Below are 18,712 nucleotides of genomic sequence, written 5' to 3'. Positions count from 1 at the left end.
ACAAAATCATGTAATCAGAATAATAGCTGGAGTCCACCCAAGATCATTTTGCAGACATTTATTTAAGGATCTAGGGATATTCACGGTAGCTTCTCAGTATATATACTCTCTTATGAAATTTGTTATTAACAACCAAACCCAATTCAAAAGTAATAGCAGTGTGCATAACTACAATACTGGGAGAAAGGATGATCTTCACTATTCAAGATTAAATCTAACTTTGGCACAGAAAGGGGTGAATTATACTGCCACTAAAGTCTTTGGTCACTTACCAAATAGTATCAAAAGTCTGGCAGATAACCAACAAATATTTAAGAAGAAATTAAAATAATTTCTGAATGACAACTCCTTCTACTCCATAGAGGAATTTTTAGATATAAATTTAGAAAAAAAAAAAAAAAATTATTAAAAAAATTAAAAAATAAAAAAACAAAAAATAAAAAAGTTGTTATATTAACTGAAGTATGTTGTTAAATTAACTTAATTATGTCATGTATTGGAAAATTTGACTCGTTCCACATCATTACGAAATATCGTATTCATGATCCATGGAACTAGTATTAATCTAATCTAATCTAATCTAGTCTCCTGACAAGTTTGATGCCACTGTCTACGATGTCTCCTTCAGTGAAATCTCTTCACACCATAGTAGTACTAACACTCAACGTCCTTAGCTATTTGTTGTATATATTCCAACTTCTGTCTTCTCTCATTTTTGCCCGCTACGGCTGCCTCTAGTGTTTATGGAAGTTATTCCGTGACGGATGAAAGCTTGTGCTGACATGATCCATTGCTATTGACGAAATAAGAAGTCTGCTGAGAAATGATGGAGGAATCGAATCTCAAAGGCACTAGGAAAAAGCAATGCAAGTATTTTTCAGACCGCTAACGTCTATCTCTGTCTTACTGCAACCATGCTACAGATGCTCCAGTTTTACTGTTGAATCCCCACCACGCAACGCCTTGTGAAATCACAACACAGTTCTATCGTTGTCTTTGTACAGTCTCCGATGCCCCGAATTTGAGTACTGCCGCCCTCTTAACTGTGCGTGACAATTTGGCGACCGCCTGTTCAAGGAAGTCATCGCGCCGGGACAGCAAAGAAGTCCCGGCTTGTTCGAGTCCAGCAGGGTGCCAGCCACCTCGTCGTGTGACGCTCCAGACTTAAAAGACAAACAGCTGAGAAAGTTTAAGCGTACAGGTTATACATATTAGATGGCCTCCACGACAGAAATAAGTTTCAAGAAAACTGTCCCGGCTACAACAGACATCAGTGAGGTCGTCAGTCGCGCCAATAATGTCACTCTGTGTCGTTATTATACACTACTGGCCATTAAAATTTCTACACCAAGAAGACATGCAGATGATAAACGTGTATTCATTGGACAAAAATATTATACTAGAACTGACATGTGATTACATTTTCACGCAATTTGGGTGCATAGATCCTGAGAAATCAGTACCCACAACAACCACCTCTGGCCGTAATAATGGCCTTGATACGCCTGGCCATTGAGTCAAACAGAGCTTGGATGGCGTGTACAGGTACAGCTGCCCATGCAGCTTCAACACGATACCACAGTTCATCAAGCGTAGTGACTGGCGTATTGTGACGAGCCAGTTGCTCGGCCACCATTGACCAGGCGTTTTCAATTGGGGAGAGATCTGGAGAATGTGCTGGCCAGGGCAGCAGTCGAACAATTTCTGAATCCAGAAAGGCCCGTACAGGACCTGCAACAGGCGGTCGTGCATTATCCTGCTGAATTGTATGGTTTCGCAGGGATCGAACGAAGGGTAGAGCCACGGGTCGTAACACATCTGAAATGTAACGTCCACTGTACCAGCTGCCGTCAATGCGAACAAGAGGTGACTGAGACGTGTAACAAATGGCTCCCCATACCATCACGCCGGGTGATACGCCAGTATGGCGATGACGAATACACGCTTCCAATGTGCGTTCACCGCGATGTCGCCAAACATGCATGCCACCATCATGATGCTGTAAACAGAACCTGGATTGATCTGAAAAAATGACGTTTTGCCATTTGTGCACCCAGGTTCGCCATTGAGTACACCATCGCAGGCGCTCCTGTCAGTGATGCAGCGTCAAGGGCAACCGCAGCCATGGTCTCCGAGCTGATAGTCCATGCTGCTGCGAACGTCGTCGAACTGTTTGTGCAGGTGGTTGTTGTCTTGCAAACGTCCCCATCTGATGACTCAGGGATCGAGACGTGGCTGCACGATCCGTTACAGCTGTGCGGACAAGATACCTGTCATCTCAACTGCTAGTGATACGAGGCCGTTGGGATCCAGCACGGCGTTCGGTATTACCCTCCTGAACCCACCGATTCCATATTCTGCTAACAGTCATTGGATCTCGACCAACGTGAGTAGCAATGTCGCGATACGATAAACTGCAATCGCGATAGGCTACAATCCGACCTTTATCAAAGTTGGAAACGTGATGGTACGCATTTCTCCTCCTTACGCAAGGCATCACATCAACGATTCACCCGGCAACCCCAGTCAACTGCTGTTTGTGTATGAGAAATCGGTTGGAAATTTTCCTCACGTCAGCACGTTGTAGGTGTCGCCACCGGAGCCAACCTTGTGTGTGTGCTCTGAAAGCTAATCATTTGTATATCACAGCATCTTCTTCCTGTCGGTTAAATTCCGCGTCTGTAGCACGTCATCTTCATGGTGTAGCAATTTTAATGGCCAGTAGTGTAGATTATTTTCAAAAGGCATGCATCTCAGTCATCATGCAAGCCGGAGCGCAGTAGCCTCCTAAATGTTCTGCCAATAAAACGCAGTCCTTGGTTCACCTTCCCCACAACATTTTCTGTGTGTTCTTCCCAATATAAGTTGTTCGTAATTGTAATTCCTAGCTATTTAGTTGAATTTACGCCCTTTAGGTTTGATTGATTTTTCGTGTAATCGGAGTTTATCTATTTCTTTTAGAATTCATGTGGATGACATCACACTTTTCATTATTTAAGGTCAACTGACAGTTTTTGCACCATACAGATATCATTTCTAAATCATTTTGCAGTTTGTTTTGATCTTCTGATGACTTTACTCGACGATAAACGGCAGCGCCATCTGAAAACATCCTAAGACAACTACTCAGATTGTCTCCTAAATCGTTTGTGTAGAGTACCTCAAGGAAGCAAGAAAGATGATGTAGTTATGGGTGGCCGGTATCCTCTTTCTACAACACAAATGCATATGCAGATTAATATGGTTCTTTATTTACGTGACCGGGAACATTTACTTAACTTGAACAGAGTCCATGTTTGTGGTACAAGCTCATCAGTAGTAGTCCTGCTATAGTCACTAATCTGGTCGCTGTGTACTGTCGTAGCCTGTGATGTACTAAACCTGCTCCGTGAGGAAACAGACAGACGCCAAACTGGATGATTGGCTGAGTGAGTAAGTGAGTGAGGCCCTCCGGTCAGTGACGGCGAAAAGTCTTTCCCTGATTACATAAATTGATAACTCAGGCTAGAAGTAAGATGCAAATATGAAACTTGTGTCGAATTGTTTAGAACTATCAAAGTTTTTTCTGTTTTAGATTCACAGTACATAAGTAGTGGATGAGGTGCAGTGCCCAAGAATCCATGTTAATCAATCGGGAGAAGGCACAGTGTGTCCTGTGATACCATAAGACACGATCACCAACCACAGTGCAGAGACACTTCCAGACAAAATTTGGAAGCAATCCACCTGATGTCAAGAGCATTAAAGCCTGGTATGAGAGGTTCAAGAACACAGGATCGGTTGCTGACCTTCCGAGGTCTGGTCGACCGAGAACCTCAGCAGACAGGGTGGAAGCTGTAAGGCAGTTTTTTCTGCAAAGTCCGAAGAAATCGGTGCGCAGGGCCTCACGTGAAATACAGATGCCAAAAAGCTCTCTCCATGACATTTTACACAAACGTTTATTGTTTCGTGCAGACGAAGTGCAAATCGTTCAGGCCTTGTTGCCCAATGACAGTACACGTCGATATGACTTTGCGGTCAAAATGCTATCACGTATTGAGGGCGATGATGGTTATCTCAGACGAATTGGCTTTTCCGAAGAAGCGACCTTTTTTGTCAGTGGAGTAGTGAATCGCCATAATGTGCGCATTTGGGGTTCAAAGGTGAATGTTTGGTGCGCGCTATTGCACGATCGAATTATCGGGCCATTCTTCTTCGCTGAGGCTACCACCACATCTGCAGTGTATCTGGACATGTTGCAACTGTATGCTGTTCCTCAGCTGCTTCAGTATCACCCTGATGTCTTGTTTCAGCAAGACGGTGCACTGCCTCATTGGGTTTGGACGTCCGTGCCTATCTCAATATGACCTTTCCTGGGCGATGGATTGGTAGTGATGGGCCAACGGTTTGGCCTCCACGCTCTCCTGACATAACCCCGTTAGACTTCTTTTTATCGGGTTATGTCAAGGACAAGGTCTACCGAATACGTGTACCAGATCTTCAAACCCTGCGGCAATGGATAACCACAGTCATTGAATCGATCCCTCCAGTGATGTTGGCTAATGTGTGAACGGAAATTGAATATCTCATAGATGTGCTACGAGCTACCAAGGGTGCTCATGTGGAAGTTTACTGGCGTGTGAAAAAAACTTTGATAGTTTGTAAACAATTAGACACCAGTTTCACATTTGTATCTTACTTCTAGCCTGAGTTATCAATTTATGTAGTCAGGGAAAGACTTTTCGGACACCCTGTATATGCTGTCGAGAGAGCGTTGTCGGCGTGTTGCTTGTGATTGTATCTCTAGTCTCTCTTGTGATAGGCGCGCTTCATCCAGCACCTATTAATGGATCTTCGCCTTCATATTTGCCGAACGTTTTGCCGGCGACAGCTTACGCCAGAACATTTTATATAGATACGGAACAGCAGAGGGCCAATAACACTGTCTGAGGGAATGCCAGAAATCACTTCTGTTTTACTCGATGACTTCCCACCAGTTACTATGACCTTTCTGACAGGAAATCAAAAATCCAGCTACATAACTGAGACGATATTCTATAAGCATGCAATTTGATTACCAGCTGCTTGTGAGGTACAGTGTCAAAAGCCTTCTGTAAATCTAGAAATACGGAATCAACTTTAAATCCCTTGTTGATAGCACTGAACACTTTGTGTTTCACAAGAACGATGTTTTCTAAACCCTTCTTGACTATGTGTCAATAGACCATTATCTTTGAGGTAATTCAAAATGTTCGAACGCAATATATGCTCAAAAATTCTGCTGCATATTAACATTAATGATATGGGCATGTAATGCACTGTATTACTCCTATTGCCTTTCTTGAATATTGGTGTGACCTGTGCAACTTACCAGTCTTGGGTATGGATCTTTCGCCGAGCAAATGGTCGTATGTGAATATTAAGTATGGAGCTATTGAATCAGCATACTCTGAAAGGAACCTAATTGGTATACAGTCTAGACCGGAAGGTATGCTTTTATTAAGTGATTTAAGTTGTTTCACTACTACGAGGATATCTACTTCTAAGTTAGTCACGTTGTCAGCTGTTCTTGACTAGAATTCTGGAATATTTACTTCGTCTTCTTTGGTGAAGGAATTGCGGATGGTTCTGTTTAGTAACTCTGCTTTAACAGCACTATCACGCAGAGTAGACTTTGATTGTGTATTGCCGAAAACTTTACATAGACCAGAATCTCTTTGGATTTTCTGCCAGGTTTCGAGACAAAATTTCGTTTTGCGCTTGTTTAAGTCTGGTAAGAGTTTTTCCTTGCTTCTGCAACATTGTTCTTACCTGTTTTTTTGTGGGGATAAGCTCCATCGTTTGTTGATTTATTTAATATGAATCTCTCGATTGCTGTCGATACTATTTCTTTGAATTCAAGTCACATATGGTCTATACTGTCATTGTTAATTTGGAAGGAGTGGAGATTGTCTCTATTGTCTCTGAGGAAGGCGCCAAGCTAATTTTTATCTGCTTTTTCGAGCAGATCTATTTTTAGTTTCAGCTGCGATTGTAGGTAGCTTTTATCAGGATGATATCTTCTTCCAGATGACGACCATCTGCAATAGGTACCGAAGCGTTGAAGTTTTCCTTTTCACCACGATCAGTTCACATTCAAAATAAAGAGCTTATGCCTAGTTCTCTATTGTGATCCAATAAAAGTAATTGGTAGAAATAACTTCAGTATATTTCAATATTCGATGTGCGATAGCACTTCTGCTGCTTTTGTTATGGTGTTAAAGTGAGCTGAATTTTATTCCATTGTCTTTTTTTTATTTTTTAACCTTTTTTTTAGTAGACAAAAGTTTACCGACACCTATTTTGTTCCAGCTTGAATGAATATAATGCAGAATGTCGCTAAGGTACAGGGAGACTGAACTTCAGTGACCTTTAACCCTAGGATGCATACGCAGGGCCTCCAAGGCCCTTGTATGTCTCCATTAAAAAAAAAAATTCTGTAATTTTTTGTTGCATTTCAAACTGCTTTCCAGTGCTCTTTCACTAACACTGTGACATTCCTCCTATCAAGTCTGAACGAGATACCTTTTTAAGGGTATACGGAATGAGTTTTTCGATGAAAAAATCGATTTTTGGATAAATGCATTTTCGAAAAATTTAGACTCTCCCGTGTAATACCATGTATAAAATATTTGGATGGCGTGAGTAGAACTATTTTAAATAATTTTTTAAAATAATTTCGACACACGATGTTCCGCATCTTGTATATGAGACGCGAAATATACCTGATATAGACAGCTTTGCCAGAGATATAATTGAGCACAAGAGAGTTAGCTTTTCTGTTGGCTACACTGCTAGACAGTTGACAATAGATTCTGCACCAATTGTATTGTTTCCTTTGTGAGTACATCCATATCATTGTTGTGAAAGTCGTATGTGGAGAAGTCATTGAGTTTTCTTTCCTTCAACATATCAAGCCCTAGTCTGAAGATATTTAGAAAGCGTGTACATTGGCGCAAGAAAGTAAAGTGTACTAAAAATTCGTCTGATTCATTTTCATCAGTATCTGATGTCCCAGTAGCGACTAACCTCAACACTGGTAGTGATACATTGAGTGATGCTGCTGCCACTACACCGGAAAGTGCTTCAAGAAGAAAACTAGCTGGAAATGAAGAAGAATACAAGAAACTAAATGCTGGGACTACAAAATACAAGGTTATTAACGTCTCTTTATTATCAGACGTTTTGGAGAACAATGTGTGCTGCAAACAATGTGGAAAATGTGGTGTTTCATTGAAAACAAACTTACATGTAGGACTTGCTTCTGAATTAGAGTTGATGTACAGTTATTGCAAACACAGTGTTACTTTCTTCAATTCCTCACATGTTACTGCAGATACAGGTAAACTATACGATATAAACATTAGACTAGTTTATGGATTACGGTGTATAGGAAAGGGCAGGGCTGCAGGTGCCATGTTGTGTGGTGTGATGAACCTCCCTCCTCCACTTTCAAAATTTAATAAACACATAATTGCAATAGGCTCTGCTGTAGAAGATATGGCACAGGAAAACATGAAAGATGCTGTTGAGGAAGCAGTTGTTGAAAATAATAATGGCAGAGACTTGTCCATAGATTTTGATGGAAGCTGGCAGAAGAGAGGCCACACATCTCTGAATGGTGTAGTAACAGCTACAAGTGTGGACACTGGTAAGGTAGTTGATGTGGCAATACTTTCCAAGCATTTCAGATGCAAGGAGAAAATGAAAACTAAACATGAAGAGGAGTGCATAGCAAATTACTATGGGTCAAGTGGTGGTGTAAGAAGTATTTATCAACGCTCAGTAAAACGGTACAACGTTAGATACATAAATTATGTTGGAGGTGGTGACTCAAAGGCTTTCAAAGAAATTGAGGAACTGAGACCCTATGGTAACGCTGTGAAAATTTCCAAACTGGAGTGTGTTGGCCATGTTCAGAAAAGGATGGGATCAAGACTTCGACAGCTGAAGGCTAGAATGAAAGGCAAGAAATTGAGCGATGGAAAAACTTTAGATGGGAAAAATAGACTGACAGATGCTACAATAGATCACATTCAGAAGTGCTATGGTCTAGCAATAAGACAGAATACAGCAGATGCAGAATTAATGAGAAGAGCAGTCTGGGCTCTATTTTTTCATACAGCTTCAAACAATGAGAATCCCCAACATGGGCTATGTCCAAAAGGAGACGATAGTTGGTACAAGTACAACAGAGGCAAGGTAACTAAGAAACAATACAATCACCCTCATCACCTGCCACCTGCCATAATGGATGAAATAAAACCAATATTCTGAGACCTCGCAGATATTAGTCTACTGAAGAAATGTCTTCATGGCCAGACTCAAAATCCAAATGAATGTGTGAACCATGTGATATGGAATAGACTACCTAAAACTGTGTTTTTGGGTATAAACACACTTCAAAAATGGCTCTGAGCACTATGCAACTTAACTTCTGAGGTCATCAGTCGCCTAGAACTTAGAACTAATTAAACCTAACTAACCTAAGGATGTCACACACATCCATGCCCGAAGCAGGATTCGAACCTGCGACCGTAACGGTCACGTGGTTCCAGACTGAAGCGCCTTTAACCGCACGGCGACACCGGCCGGCCTAAACACACTTCACTTTGGCGTTTATGATGCTGTTTCATCATTCAATCAGGGCAATATAACAAAGTGCAAAGTTCTGCAGAAGTTGGGGCTCTGTGTAGGACTACGAACTCCCACAGCTATGTTTTGTTTGGACAAGGAACGGCTCAGGTCTTCAGATAATGCCATAAAAGTATATTCAAAGATGGCTAGACAGCATAGCAGAGCCATCAAGAGGAAGCTGTTGGACGATTCTGATGATACAAGCTTTGGAGCAGGCTTGTACTGAAGTAAAAACTTTGAAGCTAATTTCCCGTAACTTTAGTTTTTTTGTGTATAAGGTACATTTTCTCAGGGCCTATTTATAGTAGAAAGATGAAATTTTCTGTAGTTGTTCCTTAAGACCTTCTAATATATCTGAATTAAAAGATATGTGGAATTATTTTGTATTAATGGATGTAAATTTTAAAATTCTTGTTAAAATGTATTACTTTTTTTAACATTTACAAAAAATAAAATATCTGAAAATTGTACATTATTTTTTCAAAATTAATTATTCAGCAGAAAAGCAGAACATATCTCTGCGTTCTGTGCAAAAACCAAGAGTATCGTCGAAATAAGAAATGAGAAAATGTTCCTAACTTTTAGCTCAATTTAACATTGTAAGTATAGGGTGTTCCATATACCCTTGAGTTTTTTTTTATAATTCAATACGTTTACCCATACTCCGTAAATGCATAAGCAGGGCTTCAGAAGCCCTCACAGATTTATAAATGTTCTTTAGCCTATATTGTCTTCAACATTTGTTTGGGAGCAGTTATTCATTCAACAATAACTGTAGTGGTATTTCCAGCAACAGGAGTGGCAACAGCAGCAGTAGCTGTAGTAGTAATAGTATAACTAAAAAATAATAGACACTACTTTCACATATTGGCGATGTCGGTGTACAATTGATCTTTTTGCTATCAAATGTTTTATAATTGCACAGTATTGTTATCCTGTGCTGCTCTTGTCAGCCTCATTGTTACTTAGTTTGTTTGTTGCTGCAAGGCCCATATTGTTATGAGTATGACTCGTTTAGTGCTGCACAAGCTGCTGTTCGAGAGACACCTTTTGCTATGGCTTCGAGATGCAAAGCAAGAGAGTCATTACGTGCAAATGCAGCTAATTTTGAAAGTGTTGTGGCTCAGTGGTTTGAAGAAGATGATACTTGCAAGGAAGGAAATATTTTTGAAGATGCAAGTAGTGAAGAATCAGCCAATGAACCTGCAGATGTGAATATTGAGGCAGATGAAAGTCCTTCTGATAATATTACTTGATCAGAGCTTGAAAATGAAGAACCACCACAAAAAGGTATAGAAGACCACACATGCGTTAGTCAGAAGGGAACGATTTGTAAATTAGATCCTCCTACAACTTTTCGTACGCCTGTCCATAATATCGTAAAGAAGGCATCTGGTCCAGCCCGTGATTTGAGAACCTGTAAATGTAAGGATGGCTTGCACTATTTCATCTCCAAGGAAATACCAGAGCAAATCATCAACTGCACAAATATTGAAGGCAGAAGAGTGGCTGCTTTACGTGGTAAAACGTTTAGCTTGCTGAAATGGAGGGTTTTCTTGGTCTTTTACTACTTTCTGGTGTTGAGAAGATTTGGGATGTCCCTATTAGAGAATTATTCTTGGATGAAAAGGCAAACCTACATATAAGGCCGCCATGTCAGAAAATAGATTCGAGGATATAAGGAGAATGATTAGATTTGATGACAGGGGTACCCGTGAAGCTCGATCTGCAGATGACAAACTTGCAGCTGTTCGCTATGTATGGGAACTATTTCTTGACAAGTGTAGAAATGGAATGGTTCCCAATGATTCGCTCACAGTTGACGAACAGCTAGTCCCATTCCGTGGAAGATTCAGCTTCACCCAGTATATGCCCTCTAACCAGCCGAGTATGGCATAAAAATATTTTGGTTATGTGATGCTACATCTGCATATGCTTTAATGGTATTGTTTACACGGGAAGGAAGCCCCATGAACCTATTCAGAAAAATCTTGGATTGAATGTGGTGAAAGATCTTGCTAAAAGCATTGAAGGATCATCAAAAAATATTACTGTTGACAAATTCTTTACTAGTGTGCAGCTGGCAGAAGAGATGATTCAGAAGCAAATTACAGTGGTGGGAACAATCACACAAAATAAACCAGAAATTCCTAATGAGATGAAACCATCTGCCTCAAGAGCGATTCATTCATCTTTGTTTGCATTTAGAGGTGACATTACAATGGTGAGTTATATTCCCGAAAACAAGAAGTCTGTAGTTCTCATTAGCACAATGCATCATGACAGAAACATTGATGAAACTCATGCAAAAAAGAAACCAGATATAATAAAGTTCTGTAACTCTACGAAGGGTGGAGTAGATCAAATGGACCAGAAAATTCGTTATTACACTTGCAAGAGACAAACAAGAAGATGGCCATTTCCATTATGGATGAATATGATGGACGTCGCAGCAATGAACAGTGAAATTTTATTTTCCGCCTAACATCTGACATACCATAGTGGAAGAAGTGATAAAAGACGTTTGTTCCTAAGAGATTTAGCAGAGGAAATGGTAAGACCACTAATGGAACTTCGTATTCAGATCCCTAATCATCCAAAGAAAATCGTTGATGCCATGCAAAGATGTGGTGTTCAAAAAGATGTCATATTGCCAAACCAACTATCTGTTTCAGGAAAAAGAAGAAGATGCAATTATTGTCCATATAATAAACACAGGAAAAGTGCTATGCATTAAGTGTAAAACCAACATTCGTAAGGAAAATAGTGGCGTTCTTTGTGCTTCTTGTTTGTCACATGTTGAAAACCAAGAAAAATGCAATTTTATGTGAACAATGAATAATAACTTTTTGTCAAAATATTGCCTATACACATAATATTGTGAATAATGAGTATGTTGTAATTGAAGAAATTGGTTATAATGAATGTTATAAAATGTAAACTGCAACTTATAAGTGAATTAATAAAATTATTTGTATATGTTGTATGTAAACGGATGTAACTAATAAAAATTCACTCTTAGAGTATTTTTATAAAATTAATAAAATTTAATCTGGCCCACCAGTTCCTGTTACTGTATCTTAGGAATCTTTCAATATTACAATAAATTTGACAAATAAATTTAACTCCAAAGAATGATTATATGAAAAGAGGAAAATTTTAAATTATGGCAGAGCCTTGGAGGCCCTGCATACTCATTCATGTGTGTTTTCGGCACGATGCATCCTAGGGTTAACTGGATACCAGTGCACCACCTCCAGCGAATCGAGAACGTGGACCTTCTCGCAAAGAAAGCAATGAGAGAAGCGTTCAATGACTTCGAAAGTAAAACTTCGTTAAGTGGCCAGAGTAAAAACCCTAAGAGGTTTTGCTCGTATGTAAAATCAGTAAGTGGGTCAATATCATGCATTCATTCACTCAGTGACGATACTGGCACCTAAACCTAAGAAAATAGAGAGAAGGCCGAAATACTGAATTCCGTCTTCCGAAACTGTTTTACCGCGGTAGATCGTGAACACGGCCCCTCCTTTCAATCGTCGTACGAACGTCGAAATGACGGATACTGAGATAACCGATATCGGAACGATAAAAAAGGGAAACAACTACAATAGCTTAGTAGTGGAAAGGCGTCAGGACCAGATGAGATACCTACAAGATCCTACAAAAATTATGGGAAAGAACTTGCTCCCTTTCTAGTAGTAATTTATCCTAGAACGCTTGAGCAACGAAAGGTACCTAGTGATTGGAGGAAAGCGCGGGTCACTCCTGTTTTTAAGATGTACCTTAGTACAGGTGCACACAATAGGATATTTTCCTGTTAGAAACATGGTTTGGATTGTTGTTATTCGAAGTGATTATAAGATTCAAATCGCATTTGCAGTCAATATTCTCACAAAATATTTCTTATTTTTATGTCATTAAAGCTTAAAAATTATTAAACATCAATATTTAACAACGGGATCCAAAACGCTGTGTTATTGGCTGACACTCTGGTGGCGTCTCGTCACTGCATTTACATACGGCACATCTGCTGCAAGACGAAAACTGAATTTCGGAAAACGTTTTTCACTGTCGCATTTACATGTTAAGGCCTGATGCGGAATTGCTAGCCCAGTTAAATATGGCTCCTGGGAAACAGCTATTATAGTGTTTTGATTTAGTCAGCACAACCGCTATTTCTCTTCAGTTAGACGAGGTGTAAACAGCTTCGGTGTAATATTTACACTTATCCTTCACTGTACAAAAAGCCACTCCGTCCATATCAGCCGAAAATTTGTAACAACAAGACGAAACCTGACAGTCCAAGCACGTTTCAAAACCGGTTGCGTTTACCTGGGAGCGAAAATCGATAGCGGAATTCGTAAATGGCAACCAGAAGTGGATTTCCAGTATCGATATTGCAGTGTTTGCATTACCACCAAGAAGCGGTGTTGGGAAATCGGTTTATGAAATCCGTTTTTAGAAGCATGATGTAAACGGGGTGCATGTGTTACAAGAATGTTAGCAGTAGTTACTAGGTTTTTACGTACGTTTTCTGAAAGTAATTAAGTTATTTAGTAACGGTTAACGATTAACTACTTTGAACTAGCAATAGAAAGGAATTTTGTGAACGCTGATAGTGGAAACCTTACAAAAACTGACGCGTTTATGCTCCACTCATTTAGAGCTGCGATATGTCCAAGGACGGACATTCTTTTGCCTGTTCCCTGCAGCATAATTAAACCCGCTCCAAACTAAGTAACTGTGGCACTTTTGCATGTGGGTCTGTATCTTACATCTAGGTTTTCGACCATCAGTCGTGAAATACAATCCAAAGAACAATAGAATTATTTTTGGCAAAACTTGGTGCTGGTTTCCCCTGTACAATATACTCAACAGAAGTACAGCTAAAAGGACGGGCCCTGTTGCGCAGTGTATAGCGCGTGTATTTACGCGCAAAGTTAACACTGGCGCGATGGCTGATGGGAGCGACTGCAAAGCCGCTCTCCTCAGCCACCCCGCCGGAGTGTCGACTTTGTTTGCGTGTTTAATAATTACACATAAGAAGAACGCAGTTTTGCCCCTGGGAGGGTCACAAAGTTTTAAACAAAATATGAAAATCGCGCCAGCAAGAACTAATTGTAGCACTTGTTTCGATGTTGGACGTATTGCGTATAGCGTCACATTTATCTTAGTACGAGAAATGTACAACTGAGGATAAATGCATCTACTTTGCTTACAATCTATTACCTCTTTTGGAAAGCATTGCTAGTATTGACGATATCACCACGTTCCCCCAGTACAACGAGGTGTAGGATGATAGAGGTTTCCGTACACAGAGAGATAGAAGGCATGTGCAACATGCAGATAACACAGATGTGAGGGATGTGCTATGTGTGAGTGTAAACTAATGTCAGTGTCTGAAGCAGAAGTAACTTCATCTTATGTAAGATGGTGAAACTTCAAAAGCTTAAACATTAAGGATCCTAGAGGGAGAGTACGAAGATAAAATGACATTTTGTTTCTAATAAATGAAAAAGTGTGTGGTCACATTAACTAGAAAATATATTTTTGAACATGACATGTGCGAAAAGCTATTGCAAATGTAAGCGCATATAAACGCCAAGGAAAACACAATAATACTCTGTTTCTGATCAGTGCGCTGAAGTTTTGTAATTGTGATTTGGTTTTCATACGAAAGTAATGTCGATTTGTTTTATACATAACTTGAAATATTGTTGCAGGCTAGATTCGAACCACGGACCTACGGGTATCATCTTTTAATATTCGACGCTCCACCGCTCTATCAACCGAACGACCAATGGTGTGCAAAGAAATTCGTAATACTACGAGTTTAATTTCCTGAAATGACGCTATCCTTCTTTGTAACAGTGGGAAAGCGTATCTCGGAGGCAAATTAATGTAATTTCAGAGTGCAAGACATTTTTAATTAAGTAATGGAACTTGGGCACCGACGTGGTGGCATTTTGCCAGTATAGTGCAACCAATTTTTACGCACCTTCTCATTCTCTAAAACACTCAAAAACAACTTTTCAAGACTTTTTATGGGTGTATTTATATAGCGTGGTATTACATACCGTTTGTAATCCATTGTCCGAGACGTAAATTCCAAAGCAAGACGTCACTGTGAATTAGCTTGATGACAGTGGGAGTAACGAGCCAGCCAGTGACGTCACAGGCATCACAGACTCGAATGGGGCGTTTTAGCGCTCTTTCAAATCATCCTAATTTCATTTCCGTTTTTATAAAAGAATACTGAAGTACAATAAGGAAAAAAAGCACGTTATGAGCATAAAATGATATACACTCATGATCATAAACTAAGGATAATTGCAGAATGTGGTGCCACGCAACGTGGCACTACACAAAACTGGCGCTAATAGCATAGGCACATAGGGAACACACACGACGCAGATCTGTAAGTCCACGGTATAGGTGATAAGTTGAGAAAACAGTCCCGAATCACATGTGCTACAAAACGTCACTGTTTCCTGCACATATACCCCGACATCAATATGAGATATGATCACCATGCACACGTTCATAGGCCGCACAACGGGGTGGCATACTCTGAATCAGGTGGTGGAGCAGCTGTTGGAGTATAGCCTCCCATTCTTGCACCAGTGCCTGCCGGAGCTCCTGAAGTGTCGTAGGGGTTTGAAGACGTACAGCGATACGTCGACCGAGAGCATCCCAGACGTGCTCGATGGGGTTTAGGTCTGGATAACAGGCAGGCCACTCCATTCGCCTGATGTCTTCTGTTGCAAGATACTCCTCCACGATGGCAGCTCGGTGGGGCCGTGCCTTATCATCCATCAGGTGGAAGATGGGACCCACTGCACCCCTGAAAAGGCGGACATACTGGTGCAAAATGACGTCCCGATACACCTGACCTGTTACAGTTCCTCTGTCAAAGATATACAGGGATGTACGTGCACCAATCATAATCCTACCCCACACCATCAAACCACGATCTCAATGCAGGTCCCTTTCAAGGACATTAAGGTGTTGGTATTCGGTTCCTGGTTCACACCAGATGAAAACCCGGCGAGAATCTCTGTTCAGACTATACCTGGACTCGTCCGTGAACATATCCTGGGACCACTGTTCCAATGACCATGTACTGTGATCTTGACACTTGGCTTTACGGGCTCTCTTGTGACCAGGGGTCAGTGGGATGCACCTTGCAGGTCTCCGGGCGAATAAACCGTGTCTGTTCAGTCGTCTGTAGACTGTGTGTCTGGAAAAAACTGTTCCAGTGGCTGCTGCAAGGTCCCGAGCGAGGCTACCTGCAGTACTAGGTGGCCGTCTATGGGCACTGATGGTGATATATCGGTCTTTTTGTGGTGTTATACACTGTGGACGTCCCGTATTGTAGCGCTTCGACACGTTTCATATCTGCTGGAATCGTTGCCATAATCTTGATACCACACTTTGTGGCACACAGAGGGCTGTGTTTGACCAGCCTCCAGTCGCCCTAGTATTCTATCCCTCATAACGTCATCAATATATGTTCTTTGAGCCATTTTCAACAAACAGTCACCATTAGCACGTCTGAAAACGTCTGCACACTTACTTGCACCGTACTCTGACATGCACCAACACACCTCTGTGTACGTGGACTGCTGCCAGCGCCACCGTGCGACGGCCGCCGGTCAAATGCACCGCATGGTCATACCCCGAGCTGATTTAAACCCGCAAACCGCCCACCAGGGCATTGTTTCACCATGTATCAGCATTATCCTTAATTTATGAGCATTAGTGTAGTTAACCACTTAAGACGATTTCCACGAAACAATCAAATACCATATTATAGCCCATATCGTTGCTGTTCATCTGTTGTAGAATTATGGAACATGTTCTATGTTCAAGAATTATGAAGTTTATGGAGGATGAAAATATCCTCTATGAAAATCAACAACGATTCCGCAAACAGAGATCCTGCGAAACTCAACTCGCTCTGTTCCTCCATGAGATCCACAGTATCGTAAACAAAAATGGTTCAAATGGCTCTGAGCACTATGGGACTTAACTTCTGAGGTCATCAGTCCCCTAGAACTTAGAACTACTTAAACCTAACTAACCTAAGGACACCACACACATCCATGACCGAGGTAGGATTCGAACCTGCGACCGTAGCGGTCGCGCGGTTCCAGACTGTAGCTCCTAGAACCGCACGGCCACACCGGCCGGCTATCGTAAACAACGGCGCTCAGTTGACGCCTTGTTCCTTGACTCCAGGAAGGGAGTTGACACCTTCCCGCACTGCCATTTAGTGAGAAAAATACGAGTTTATCGACTATCGGAGCACATTTACGACTGCATTCAATACTTTTTGTAGATGGAAGTCAGCACCTCGCTCTTAACGGAACAAAATCGACAGATGTGAAGGTAATTTCCGGAGTAGCCCAGGGAAGGGTGATAGGACCGTTATTGTTTACATTATATATAAATGATCTAGTACAAAGCGTCGAATGGTCTTTAAGGCTGTTCGCAGATCGTGCGGTTGTCTATAAAAAGGAAGCATCGCCAAAAGACAGTAACGATTTGCAGAATGGCCACCAGAGATTTGATGAATAGTGCACGCTCTGGCGGTTGGCCATGAATGTAAATAAATGTAACACACTGCGCCTACATAGGAAAAGAAATCCACTACTCTACAGGTACAATATTGATGACAGACCGCTGGAAACAGTATCTACCGCAAAATATCTGGGAGTCACTATGCAGAGGAACTTTAAGGGAAATGATCGCATAAAATAAACAGTGGGAAAAGCAGATGCCAGACTGAGATTGATGGGAAGAATTTTAAGGAAATATAACTCATCCACGAAGGAGGTGGTTTATAAGGTACTTGTTCGATTGATTCTTGAGTACTGTTCATGTGGCTGGGATCCATACCAGGTAGGACTGATAGAAGAGATAGAGAAGATCCAACGAAAAGCAGCGCTTTTCGTCACGTGATCGTTTTCCCGCCTCGAGAGCGTTACGGAGATGTTCAATAAATTCCATTGGCAGATGTTACAACAGATGCGCTGTGCATCACAGGGAGATTTACTATTGAAGTTTCGAGAGAGCAGTTTCTGATATGTGTCGTACAACAGATTACTTCTCCCCACATACGTCTCTCGTCATGACCACGAGGAGAAAATTCGAGAAATTATAGCCAATATAGAGGCTTACCGACAATCATCCTTCCCACGCGCTATTCGCGAATGGAACAGATGATTTTGTTTTATGGTGTGCTCAACAGCGTGGTTATAAGTGTCTATACTAATTCCCAATCTTTGAACCGTCAAGTCTCTCCATTTCCCTGAATGAGTTGAAATGATGAGGAGAACACAAACAGTCAGTTCCTGTGGGGAGAAAACCCCGACCCGGCCGAGAATCGAACCCTGGACCCGGTGAGCCATAGAGACTCGCCACTTGCGCGAGTTCCACCAGCACCAAGGGGCGGCGTCTCGGTCAATTGCCGGCCGAGTGCAGTCCGCCAATGACCGGACAACAGACAGAAGCCTGCTCGGGAGACAGAAGAGCAGATCTCGCCCGTTTGACTATAGATCATCGTCCAGGGCTGACTTAGACAGGGACTTATACAGGGAACGTCGCCGTGGGCCTTTTCTGTGTTATATTACAAAAAAGTGTTGCAGAAGTCACTATTCGACACGTCACAATGATAGCTATAAAAAAAAAATGGTTCAAATGGCTCTGAGCACTATGGGACTTAACGTCTGAGGTCATCAGTCCCCTAGAACCTAGAACTACTTAAACCTAACTAACCTAAGGACACCACACACATCCATGACCGAGGTAGGATTCGAACCTGCGACCGTAGCGGTCGCGCGGTTCCAGACTGTAGCGCGTAGAACCGCTCGGCCATCCCGGCCGGCTGATAACTAAAGTTTTTAACCCGTTTGATCGATTTTGTTACCAAATGGAATCATAGGATGTGGATTGGGGAGATAAGAACAATTTATTATTATTATTTCTTTATTTATATATTTACAACATTGTTGCAGTATTTTAGTTCTGCAATATTTAGCAAAAAATTGCTTTC

This window comes from Schistocerca americana, chromosome 2 (assembly GCF_021461395.2).
Source record: "Schistocerca americana isolate TAMUIC-IGC-003095 chromosome 2, iqSchAmer2.1, whole genome shotgun sequence".
NCBI classification, from domain to species: Eukaryota; Metazoa; Arthropoda; class Insecta; order Orthoptera; family Acrididae; genus Schistocerca; species Schistocerca americana.
The sequence above is the reverse complement of the archived record's forward strand: the minus strand, read 5'-3'. Positions refer to the sequence as shown.